The sequence below is a fragment of the Mya arenaria genome, chromosome 11 (assembly GCF_026914265.1).
Source record: "Mya arenaria isolate MELC-2E11 chromosome 11, ASM2691426v1".
NCBI classification, from domain to species: Eukaryota; Metazoa; Mollusca; class Bivalvia; order Myida; family Myidae; genus Mya; species Mya arenaria.
The window spans coordinates 68,918,231-68,932,425 of NC_069132.1; the positions used below are offsets into that span (position 1 = coordinate 68,918,231).

Consider the following 14,195-nt stretch of genomic DNA (forward strand, 5'->3'; position numbering starts at 1 on the left):
TTTTTGTAGTAATATGTAACATTATTAATGGCATACGCTATCTCTCTTTATCTGTGAAACTTTGTTTGCAGCATTAAGTTTGTGAACAATGTAAGGAACATTAGCTTTGTGAACATTCTCAGTAACTGAAGCAGCGGATAAGTAGACTGCCAATTATCAGTTTGCATATTGCTTTGTTGTTGATAACCGGAATACAACTTGGAAAACAATGAACGATGCCGACAATGGTCCAAACTTATAAACCTCGTAAATGAAGAACACTTTAGACGCTTGATTTTATTAAATACGAACCATTAACCTATTTTAGATGTTGAAAAGTTTCACCGATCTCGACATCACTGATGAATGCCCAAGGTATTCGCTGGGAGTTGTAATGCATATTAGACAGGAACACGGTCAAATCAGTTTCATGATGAGGGAATATACTTGAATAGAACGTTATAGTATCGAAGTACCCCAGGACGTTAATGGAATTCTTATACTGTGAACTCTTTATTTTCCAGTTGTATCTATAACACTGTTGTTTTCAACAATGAGTCGCCGAGCGAGTTTGTTCGCAAAACAGAACCCGGAAGAAAAGAAACCAAAATGTGTCCGCTTTCCAGACGAGCTTGTCTTTCTTGACAACATAAAAGAGAATGACGTGCATGCTCTTGGATCCATGCTAAGGAGAGCAAGTCTACAAGTGGACATCAGTGCAATTAACGACGCAGGTGGGTCAGAGTTTAGACATTACAAAATGTAGAATATAGCAATGAGTGCCATATGCTAAGGATTGGATAACAGCGTTGTTAATGGCAGTTTAGAAGTAGATACACCGCGGTTGGATTCGGCATAGTTTGGAATTGTTTGATTGGGAAACATATATAATTATTGATGAGACACATAAACAGTAGTTTGATGTATGTCAACGAGCGCGATCAGGAACCGTGTTTAATAGATTATAAATATAATAATTTAGTCCTAAATCATGATCAAACGTGAAAAAACACACAACTTAAATCAGGTTCAGATCCCCCTGGTCAAAACTATAAACTAGTACGTTTGAACAAAGCTCTTGTGTGAGGCCAAATTCCAGTATTATTACCTACGGATTTAGCGAATGAAATCTATGGGTAAATTGCTCAATTGGATAATAAGAATGTCTCTCACAAATTGGCACCCTGGAATTGGATACGTCCTGTCTGTGTTTCACGTCAGGACATCGCTGGAAAGCAGAACACCAGAATCTCTGTCAGATCGATTGGCTATATTGCTTTAGGTTCTCTTTGAAAGTTAAACAACCAAGCTTTATATGACGGCAATACCGACTGATAATTTGTCATAGCACTTAAAAGAATATCCTATTAGAATCTTTGACTCAATCTGTCTCTTAGTATTATCGATGGTGCGGAATAAGTGATTTTGAGCCATATTGTCTCCTTCAACATAAATACTTCTGGTTGCAATACATGTATGCCATGTGACTTTAAAATATCTACTTTCAATAGGTCTATGCACACGGTCCGATTTAGCTTATTTCTATAAATATGCAAAATTACTTTGAAATAAATCCAACAAAAATGCTTTTCCGACTTCTGCACTTGTTGTTTGAGGATATTTCTTTCACGTATAATGTCTAGTTATATTATGATTTATTGTGTTAGTCTAGTGTATTCACATGCTATTGCTGCTGCAAATTCCCAAGAACATGTTAATACTGCCCTTTTTGTTCGTCTACTAGTACATCCACTCGTAAATTAGCTGATAAAAGCATGATCAAAATGCCTTTGAGCAACTAAGACAAAGTTAATTTTCGGTAAATCAACGCTTCGATTGAATTAGTTGATGAGAAAGCGATGCAAACTGTACACGTATGGATCCTCCGCGAAAGTGCCCGCCTCACCGCCTGATAGCTCAGTGGTAGTGCGATCGCTTCGGGTGCGGAAGGTCGGGGGTTCAACCCCGGCCGCGTCAAACCGAAATACGCTTAAATATGGTACCAGTTGCGCTCGGCATTAGAAGGGTATTGCTGGGAAAATGGTGTTCTCAATACTGGTTCAACCCAGGAAATTTGTATCCAAACATTCTAAATGCAAGAGTTAGGATATCGCACCTGGATTTTACTGCGAATGCAATCACTTCTTAATCATGTCACTAATGGCTTTTAAACACAATCTAGGTCGCGATGTCGTCACGGCGGGGTCAAGCAATAATGCAACCAAATATCGCAGGCAGACCTTGATTAACTCAAATGAACAAGCAATTAGTTTATTATTATTACTATTAGTAGTACGTTCAATGTTATACAGAGGCAGTGGGCTTTCTCTGATGTGTACAGTCAATTAACAGGGGCTATAGATGTTGCACTTGATTCAGATTAACTGAGTGTATTTGGGCGGAGCAAAAGCCACGATCATTCAATGCTTCAAAACCTCCAAATGTTCATTTGTAAAGGGTAGTATCACGGCAGAAATGCACTCACCAAAGCAATCGATTCTAGTTAACTTAGACGCACCAAGTGGCATACAAGTATACTATCATAACAGTAAGACAAAACATATATCTTCAGCTGTAAATATATAGTAAAGCTGTATTTTATAGCTTCATATGTAGCCATACATAAAACATAACATCAGTCGTAAAATTACAGCTGTAGCTATATTTGCTAACCCTATAAACTACATTTGTACAACAACCTGATGTAAATATACGTCTGTAGCTGTATTGTTGGTACTGCTGTATTTTATAGCAGTCAGTAGTAACGCGTTTAAATACGATAGGAGCTATAATGTACAGCTGTAGCTATTAACAAATACCTGTTATTGAATTTGAAAGGTCACTGTTGTCATATCGTAACTTTTGAGCCAAGTGGAACGCCATATACAGGACCCTCCCAGCAAGCAAGGCTAAATGGGTCCCGTATGGGCTGAATCTGGGCAAAAAGCCCATATGGGGCCCAAATTGGGGAATTGATTCTGACAATCATTAATCTTTTATCCAATTTAAAAGTGCACCAAGGATCGAGGCTGTACGAGGATATGAACCAGGGTGCCACTGCTGCTAATGGTGATGAGGAGGATGATGGCCCTGTAACAGCCAAGACCAACACCCCCCCCCCCCAACATTCCAGCTACCCGTTCATTATTCGATGCTCGGCAGAGCAGAATCCAAGAAGGTAAATAGAAAATTTTAATGGAATGTAAAATGGTTTTCATAATTGAACCTTGCATCTTTTTATTATTATAAACATCAACAAACAGCCAATCACATTATTGGTTTAATGGTTCACTGTATATTACCTGAAGTGTCTTGTTTAAATTTTTATTTTTTGACAGAATGTTATTTGTTCCAGATCGGGACATCTGGATCTTTGTGATTTTGGAAAACCAGCAGGAGCAATTGCGACAGCATACGCAGCTCCTGCGTCTCATCCTGGCGAGAGGTTCAGCACAAGATGCAGTTCCGAGTGAGTTGCCAGAGGGGATATCTTTCCACCTCAAAACTGTGGTGGATTTGGCAGCTTTCAAAGAGCGAAAGACACAAGCGAATGCTGCAACATCCGTTGTAAGTTTCCGAAACATAGTTGACTGATTTTTTTATGAGGTGTCTTTAAATTTAAAAATGCATAATTTAAGCTTTAAAATTACATTTTGAAGTGACGTTATTCATTTAAGTTTGTTTTTGAAACGTGATCTTATATTATCAATATAAGGGCAGACACACAAACTGAGCCAGTATAGGGGGCGCTGACAGTGATTCAAATTTTAATATTTAATTGTACCACATTGAGTGTGATACTATGGTTCTGCTTGAAAGTTTTTGCTGTTTTCCATTCTATGTGGATTTACCGGCATTTTCATGCACAACTTTTTGTTCAAGGTAAAATACTTGGCAGAATATGGTGGGAGTGACACAGTGGACACGGTTTCCCGGATAATGAAGACGGTGTTGACAACAAATCTGGCCCGCCAATACAACCTAAAGGGAACCAAACAGAAAGAAACTGGACAGACTCCACTTGATAAACATCTTTTTTCAGTAGGTGGTTTTGTTGTTGTATATATTAAGGTGTGCTAAATGAAACAACCTATGCTGTGCATATACATCAATGGATTTAAAAAAAATATAACTGAGTATTAGTGTTAAAAAATGACAGACTTTTTAAGATACCTAAATTTATCTGCCTAGCTAAAATTACCATATATATAGTTGATGATAAAATGCTGCTTATTTATGACTAAACATTTGATAATCACTTTGATGAAATAACTGTCTCAGATATTCATCTATCCACTAACACTATTTACAGGATGTGTACAATTGAACCCAGCAACACACTTTAGAACCGCAAGGAAATGGAAGGGGCCATATAGAAGTGGCTTTCCGAGTCGCGGAGTCGTGAGGTTGGCCACAAAAACCGAGCAAGGGTCACCCCGATGCTTCCTGAGTAGAATGTTGACTTATTTACTTACCATAAAAATTCGGATTTACAACTCAGAATTAAACCAACAAAAATTGTCAGGCTATTTTTAAAATTGATAATGTACAATATGTATGCTTCTATTGTTTTATCATAAACACATCAATGTCGTGTGACATGTTATGTAGTTTGTATGCAAAATGTATCACAATAATGTAATAATGAGATATCTCTCAACTTTTTCCCTAAATTTTCATATCGTAGCAGGGTTTCAAGAAGAGCATTTCTTATCTATATATATAGGCAAATCAATGTTGCTTTTACTTTTTTTGTATAAACATAAGACAAACTGTCCATGACAAATAAGAGACCCATCAACAAGACAAATATGTTAAGTTCACATTTGGATGATTGTTCTAAAGAAGACTCTTAATAAGCGAAACCTGTTGACATTGAATAATTATCATAATATCTCGGAATGATGTCGGTTTTTGTTTTACTATAATATTTTCTTATCCTGGGTACACCATTTTAAACTTTGATACACTCACAATAAACTTATTTTAAGATGAAGTAAGAAATTTGGCTTAATGAAATAAGCTACTTAAGGGTGTTACGCTTAAGAACGTTCGAGAAATTGGGGCCAGATGACTTTAATTATATCAACCCCATTTATTTCCCTGGCGATAACAGTGATCCCAGATTTGTACATGGTAGATACATTTTTTCAACCTATGGATTGAGTGTGTATATATTAATTAATCCTTCCTGATATACAACAATGAATTAGGTCTAAATGATATAATTTTATAATGTAAATATTTGTTATAACTTATATGCTGTTGCTCTACTTTTGTTTCATATGTATTTTGTAATGTAACTCAATATACATGGAGGAAATAAGGATATATATATATTTTAACATATGTTTTAACATTCAGTCATGTCAGTTCACTAGTCAGTATTACAAGGTGCATTAATTGTGTTAGTCAATAGCTCTGGTTTGTGTTTAATTTTTTCTCCTTTTAAATTTTATTTTTATTTTACATGTATGATTTTTGTGATTGAATCCAATGAACCAATTAACTTGAAACTGTTATTTCATTTCTGGTTTGAAACGCTGCTTTATGTCTAAGCAATATTGTTATACTTGAATGTGTACTCCATGCTTTGTTTATACGAATTGTGCGTCTTTCGATTAGTGTATTTTTTTAAACACAGTCGTAAAAGCATTCGGATTTCCGCGGTCATTTTTATCGAAAGCAACCTCAGATGTATGCCGGTACATCAGTTGAAGTAGTTTGTAAATTTCTTAATTATATCATTAATTAAATGTAAGGTTTTAGAATTATATTTATTGATCTAAGTTTAAATTGATTGCCAGTGAGGTGTATTATTGCAAACATAATTAAGATTCCCAAGAGTTAAGTCAAAAAGTTTAACTGCTAAAAAATTTACTACGCGATCTACTTGCAGCGGACTTAAACGTACCGCTTTTTGAGTATGTAAACCGTCCAAATACATCAGAGGTTGTTTTTGATAAAATGGCCAAGGAGCTCCGAATGTCGTTAAAGCCTTTAAAATGTTTTTTTACATGTAATTTTTGACACGCTTTTTCAGTTTGACAGCTTTAACTGACAGATACAATCAATAAAACAAAGTTTTCACTTATTATTAAGTTATTAATCAAATTACCATATAAATCTAGATATTTTAAGCTTGGTATTGTCAAACTAAACTGAAAAAATGTGTCATAATTTCATTCACATTTTTTCTTGTGAGCCACTTTTATATTGCCAGTATTACGCAACATCTTAACATTGTCAGTATGTAATTTTTGTCGACTATTTTAGTGTACATCTTGTTTTACATTTCTAATGTTTTCATGTTAATAAACTTAATAAGATTATTGCTATATTTGTTGTGTAATGAAATATTATGTTGACATTATGTCATTTGTACTTCTCAACATAGCTGTTTGTAAAGATAATCAATGAAAGGATAGTAATGCAATAGGTGAACACTCAAGATCAAATATTTTAGGTAATTGGAATCAATATATTATAATCTGTAATGACAAAAGTAACGGTTTACCCCAAATTAATTGCTTAGGTAGGGCATATAGAGCCCACAAATACCATGTGGGGCCCATATGGGTCCCATATCAAGCCCTGTTCAAAAACCCATATGGGTCCTAAATCGAGCCCAGTTCCAATACCCATGTGGGGCCCATATGGGTCCCACATTCAGCCCATATGGGTTGCCCATATGGGACCCACATGGAGCCCTGTTGCAAAACCCATGTGGGGTCCAGATGGGTAACCCATATGTGTCCCATATGGTAACCCATGTGGGACCCATATGGGTCCCATATGTTTTGCTGGCTGGGCTGTTCCATTACTTCCTGTAACGTTGTGTTTGGTTTTGGTTTGGCCATCGTGCGTTTATTGTGTCTCTTGTTTGGTGTTTGTTTAGCCTTGGTGCTTATACCGGAACTTTGATCTTGTCTTATCCCATTTCATTCCAATGTGTTACTGGTAGTTACAGCAGACCGAAGAACACTCTGGTAGACTGAACCTTTTGCAGGAAAAGAATTTCATGAAAATAATAATTCTGGCCATCATTATGTGTTTCTTATTTGAAAGCAGGGCTTATTGACAAGAAATTTAACTTTATGTTTTTGTTCATGAATTACATGACATTTGAGCCGAACAAAAACATTCCGAAGATGTTCATTTGTTGTTTGACCCTTCTATTGAAATAGCAAGTTAGCAAGGACACTCCCTTTATTGATGGAATTAAACCATCTCTTGATCTTCTTATAGGGTCCATCATTTAAGCGACTTAAATGAAATTTTCAACTTATTGGAACATTGTCTTTTTTGTAAGTTGATTTTTAGGACATTGTAGAATAGTTGTACACCAAAGCTATAATGACAAGCAAAAATGTGGTATATATAATGAATACCTTTGCACAGAGTTGATGAAAATTAGAGTGGATTTAAAATAGTTTTAGGTTTCGATGTTGAAGGAAAGGAAATAAACAATCATGACTATTATAATTTATCTGTTGTTACAGATTTCTACTTGAAAGTGGGGCTGACAAAAACATTCTGACAGACGAAGGCGAGAGACCCCTGGATCTCGTGGAACCGTCTGACCTCCCAACCATCCGGGTCATGCTCAGTGACGCGAAACCAAATACTGAAAACCAATCAGAAGACGAGTTGGACGATGACGTCACTGATACTGATGTCACTAGATGACATAGATATATGTCTCGCGTTTTGGTGCTATTGTAAATAACTGATCAATTTGTGAAAACTCATAATTCATCATATGTGTTTATTTGACCCGATATGAAGACCTGGACACTTTTTATTGTGTATGACTTTATCATGGTCACATTTAAAAACTCATATTTCGCTGCAAAATGCCTGCATCAATATTGCTGCATACACATTGATCATTCATTCAAATACGGTATGATAAAAGGTTTTAAAAGTATTTAACAGAAATTGAATAAGCCAATGTTACAGAAATTGCATTGTGAATATAAATCAGGGTATTTTCAACTGTCTAGAATTTAAATATCATCAAAGAATCCTCTTTTTCTAAGCTTACGCACAATACTAGGCTTTGTCATCATGTTGATTGCAAGTGTATATTTAATTTTGGTCAATAAAAATCATATTTCACCAATCGCTTTGCCATGTTGGTAAACGTTGCCAACATGGGTTTATGCATGAACCCATACCGATCAAGTTATATACATTGCAATCGGCTTGCAATGTTAGAACTATAAACCACCTTTTATTATAAATCTTTATTTATTTTTTATAAGATCAATAATTTCAATAACTATGACATTTAAAACAATATTAAAAGGAATATAATTTATCAGATTTAAGTAATACTTTGATCATTTGATCATAAACTACGACCCTGTCTCCTTCATAGGATGACTAGCTATCAAAACTTTGCTATAAAATCGTTGTAAAGATGAATTGGACATTATACGATATATCAGACAGAGCTTGTGCTACGATACATGAGTTTTCATCTACTGGTATTATTTCAGGACTACAATTTTCATTTCATGTGGAGAAAAGTACAATTTAAAAACGGTTGTCGTCAGTTACGTCAAAACCCATGTATTTGATAACATATACATTAAACCATTGAGTCAATCGTTTTCATAATAAAAGCGCATTATTTGATTGTTGTATGAGACCCTGTGAACAATTCAATGAATTTTGTTAATTATTAAGTGATTATCGGGTATCCCTTAAATCAATTGAAATTGTTGGCACTGCTTGAACGAATCTTTATTGTTTTCGGTTCGTTTTTCAGCATTAATATCGAAAACAAAATGTTCATCATACTTTATCTAACCCGCCTGGAGTGCAACGCGAGAAAAAAAACATCCAGTAAGCACATTTGTTGCACATAATTATACATTCTGGAAATAATGTGAGCAGCGGAGCATCCTGGATATTACAGTAGCTCATACAACAATAAGGATCACTGGCTCTTTGAAAAAGACAAAATATCTGAACGAGTTTTGTTTGCATGTTTCGAGATGCTCATATTAAAATGTAAAACATTTGATCAAGTTTTACGATTAAATAAATTTGGAATATCAGTGAAATTAAAGTTTTGTATCTGTGAAATTTGAATGGCTTGTTTATTTAGAATGGTATTAAAGACCAGCTAGTAGCTAGTTTAGTAGTATGATCTATAAACAAATGCATTGCATTTAGTTTATAACATTAAGTGTTCCATTGGAGGCTACCTGAGAACAATTGTTATGCATTGATTTTAGGCTAATGTGCGTAAAAGTCTCTCTGTTTGAAGTGTTAGTGAAAACAAGATATCAGAATCCGGAGAGGCCTAGAAACACAGGAGATTAACACACTTTGATGCTTCCGATGGCTCTACGAAAAAGGGCAGGGAGCAGCGCTCTTCTAAAAACCTTCTAGCTAAAGCCCTATTTGTGTGCATGCTTTGATATCGTTGTAAGCTAATTTTGAAATTCGATATTATTGAATAATTATTAAATTTTAGGTCGATGATTCAGTTGAATTCCACAAACCTGTTTGTCAAGTTTACCCTTTATACCCTTAATGTACGAAAATCAGATAACCAGTAGATAATTTTCGTTTTGCGGGAACGGGGTACTGGGACTCACAATGCCGCGCCTCCAAACTGTCGCATATAGTACGCATTCACTTCTATACAATTTCTGATCTATGAGCGTTTTACCACACGCTCCTCGTGGGGATTTTGTTCTAAAAGATGTTTTCAACAGTAGAACCAAAATGATTCAAAAATCAACAAAAAATCTTGATGGTCACCTTATACACGAAAAACATTTTTATCTAGAGTGCAAGATTCCGAATTGTTTTAACTATTTCAAATTGGTTGTCCTGATTCACAGACTCGACTACTCGCTCGGATATTAGATATCCATGGACATATTAACACATCACATCATCTATAGTGCAAGATTCCTAGATGTCCTGAATGTGTCAAAAATCGTTACAATATATACGATCACTCGCTCCGATATGTATGGTGGTATTGGGGTGACATGTGTAATTTTATCTGTTGGCTACGAATTACATTCCTCTTCAAACGACTTCGTATGTCGTGGCCACGACTAACAACATAGTACCCAAGACTAAGTCAATTATGGTCACGACTTACTATCTCGTTCTCACGATTTACTATTTTGTTCCAAGGACTTGGCTATCTCGTGGCCACGACCTAGTTATGTCGTGACCAAGATATAGCAAAATAGCTATCAGATATCTAGGAATATGTTATGACAAGATTGGAAGACAATATTTCCTCTGAAAATCCTCATAAGTCCATGAGATTTTTCTTGAAAATAACACACTTTTGTTCGAAGAAAATAGTCTGTACACTTACAAATCTAATTTAGATCTACTTGAAAGATGCAAAAAAATATCGATTAAACAAAAACACAAAACATAGGTCAGAGGTAGCTTAAATTCACATTTCAAAGGGACAGGTTTGAATTTCGTTTGAAATGGGAACACAATCATCAAAAGTTCGAAAAGATGCTCTAGTGATGATAATACAGAAATGTTTTATTTCATTTCAATAGAGTAAAGAGACTGTTTGTTGTAAGTTTATAAACGAAGGTAAAGTAACTCGGTTAAACGGTTTGAGAAAAAATATCCTACCATGAAATCTCATTCGGAACACCTCGGCCATTTTTCATCTAAAACAACTTCTAATGTATGCCAGTACATCAGTAGAAGTAGTTCGTAAAATTTTAAGTAATAGTTGATTGTAGTGTTTAAATGTATATTTCATATAAATAAGTTTATTTCCAATGAAGTGTATAATAGCATAAAAAATTAAGATTCTCAAAAGTAAACTGCTCTATTGAAAGAAATACACAATCTACTTGCAGCGTAGTTAAACTGACTGCTTTTAATCATGTTTATGGTAAGTGAATATACTTTAACAGAACTAGTATCTAAGTACAGCAAGACGCTAGTCAATGGATTTCCTATAGATATCTTTTTTTTCCAGTTGCATCTATTACACCGTCGTTTTTAACAATGAGTCGGCGAGCGAGTTTGTTCGCAAAAGAGAACCCGGAAGAAAAGACACCAAAGGGTGTCCGTTTTCCGGACGAGTTTGTATTTTTGACAACATAAAAGATGATGACGTGCATGCTCTTGTGTCCATGCTAAGGAACGCAAGTCTACAAGTGGATATAAGTGTTGTTAACGGCACAAGTGGGTAAGAGTTTAGTTTTGAAGTAATTTAGAATATAGCAGTGAGTGCCGTGCTAAGGCAAGCTGGTCTTGAAGTGTATATCAGTGCGTGTCAATACACAGTTTGATTTGAGTTTAGAATTAAATGTAGAATAAAGAGCTGAGTGCCATGTTAACACACTACAAGTGGTAACCAGGACAGTGAACGTCGTGGTTCGGTTACAGTTAAGCATATCTGAATGTATACAAAGTAGTTATATAGCGCTTGGTGCAACATTAGCAGTCAACAAGCAACTATTAGCGTTGTAAATGCAAAAGTTGGTAGCATTTGAGCATAGCTCTTGGTGCCTTTCTACAAGAGTATATCAGCGCAGTTAACGACGAAGATTGGGTTAGCATATAATATAGACTATCACGCTAAGAGTCATGTTAATAAGAGTAAGTCTACAAGTAGATATCAGTATAGGAAAAACGAGGACTGGTTCGGCATAGCTTTGAATAGTTCCATCGGCAGCTTTAATACTTTATAAAACACACACAGTAGTTTGTATATGGTTTGTATCATTTCATTTCTTTCTTGTGTAAAACCAGATGTGTTTATCACAAAAATTTTGACGTGAATCAAAATTTATCTGACTCTTAATAATAGAGCGGTCTATGTAGTTTCTTAAATCTGACGCCGCTGCACCAGGCGGTTCTGGACGGGAAGCGGCTCATGGCTCACTGGGCGACGGTCAACAAACAGGACGAGGATTCCGGGACGCCGCTGCACGCAGCATGCGCAGAGGGACATAAAGACATAGCCACGTAAAGTAACACTGCCTAAAATGCTCAGTTTTTTTAAATGGTTCGTAAAAAATATATTATTCGTTTTTAAGTTTGGTTAGTGGTCATTAAGCCTAAAGTACGGTGCCTTCAGGAATATCGATTCCCTCGAAACATGTAATACCACATTCTCTCCGAACAGTTTGGCAACGGGCGCAATCAGGACTCGTGTATGATAAATGCTTTATTTTCGTGGCCGTTGTTGACATGTCCTGTATCATGATCAAACGAGTGAACACAACTACAACTATATACCATAAATACAAGTCGAGATCCACCTTGTCTCGACTAAACAATTGGAAGTTTGAAGGTCAAGTGTTCGGTCCATTCTTAGTATTATAACTTGTTTGAATTTTGTGCGTGCCAACTTAAGGACTTTCATATTGTATTACAAGATATATCAAAAACAACTTGTTCTATGCTAAATAACTTTTCATCTACCTATGTTCTGGTTGCGTCAAAACCCTATATTTATTTGATAACATATCCATTACACCATTGAATCAATTGTTTTCGTTATTTGAAGCGCTTTATTTGATAGCTTTATAAATACCATGTGCTTAATTTGCGATGAGTTTTGCTAATTAATGAGTAATTATTGAGAATCTTTCAAACCAAATAACTTGCTATGCACAGCTTGAAAAATAATCTTAACTTTCAAGGTTCGTTCACCCGCATTAATTTCGAAATTGAAATGTTCAGCACACTTGATCCATGCCCGTCCAGAGTGCATCACGAGGAAAGAATTTCCAGCTAGCAGATATTTACCTCATAATTATACACTCTGGAAATAAAGTGAGCAGCGGAGCATACTGGGCCTTACTGTAGGTCCTATAACAATAGAGATCATTGGCTCGGAGAAAAGGACAAATCTCTAAACGAGGTTTGCTTTTATGTTGCGAGGTGCTTATAATTATAGTAAAAAATAAAGTCATATCTGGAATATCAGTGAAAATAATGTTTTAAATTTGTTTCAAAATTAGCGACTTAGTAAACCAGGAATTTGAACGGCCTTGATTATTTGAAAGGGTAATAATTGCTAGCTACTAGCAAGCTAAGTAGTATGATTTATTACAAATGGGAATCAGTGAATTTTATTTATAATATTAAGTTAGATTGGAGCTTATCTGAGAACAATATTTTTGTATTTATTGTTGGCTAATGTGCGTAAAAATTACTCTGTTTCAAGTGGTTATGTAAATAAAAGATCAGAATCCAGAGAGGCCTACACACACAGACGAGATACCGGCTGTTAGCACGCTTTGGATTCTTATATTTTTTCTTGCGAAAAACCTTGAACTTACCATTAATAAAATGTGTTATAAGCAGCCAAATCAGTCGATCAGAAGGTAATTGTGTTATCGAGATATGGCCGTGATGCTATATTGAACTGATTGTTATATTCGAGTTCACTTTGTGGATTTGATGTTAATGTTCCTTATAAATCATACAAATTGTATGGGCAAGGGATATTAGGTGATGGAATAGTGCGACATTATTCTCGTAGACTCTGATGTATGTATGTGAGATGAATTCTGATGTGAAATATATGGATATAAGCAACGTCAATACAGAGGCATGTGTTGATGTTAAGGCCATTTATTAAGTGCAGGGTATTTCAGAAATTAGGCAGGGTGGCTCCGAAGGTGAAAAGGGCACATACATTGCATCGGGCTGTAACCAAATAAAATATTGTATGATTTAGATAGGACATGTTAAAAATGTGTTTATTGTGTACAACAGTCAAATAGGAAGCGTTTTGTATACATCGATAGTAATAAAATAAGTTTTTAAACAAATCGAAATAATTAGATGATAATGCAAACATTAGAAGTATACACATAACACAAGTATATCTTGATTGTTGAATTTTATTAAAAAAAAGACGGGCACTCATGCCTGTGTCCAGCAGGCCGCGGGCTGTACAAAAAAGGGCAGGGAGCAGCACCCTTCTTAAACTCTTCAAATAAAACTCTATTCGTGCGCAAGCTTTAATATCGTTGTTAACCAATCTTGAAATATACATGTACCATTATTAAATAAATATTAAATTATTGGTTGATTCTTCAGTTGAATAACATCCACCAGTTTGCTATGAAAGCTGATATTGTCAATATCTTACCCATTGAACTGACGAATTATGAGCTATACTTTCTTTTGTTGCTCTTATTTGTTAAGCTGATGGAAGAATGCTATTTTATTTATGTACGAGA

The 14,195-nt window shown here is 35.4% G+C and overlaps 1 pseudogene; it reads left to right on the forward strand.

Annotated features, from left to right (window-relative positions):
• The first annotated feature begins 10,998 nt into the window (after positions 1-10,998).
• Positions 10,999-11,968, forward strand: LOC128208728 (protein phosphatase 1 regulatory subunit 12B-like; annotated as a pseudogene).
• The last annotated feature ends 2,227 nt before the right edge of the window (positions 11,969-14,195 follow it).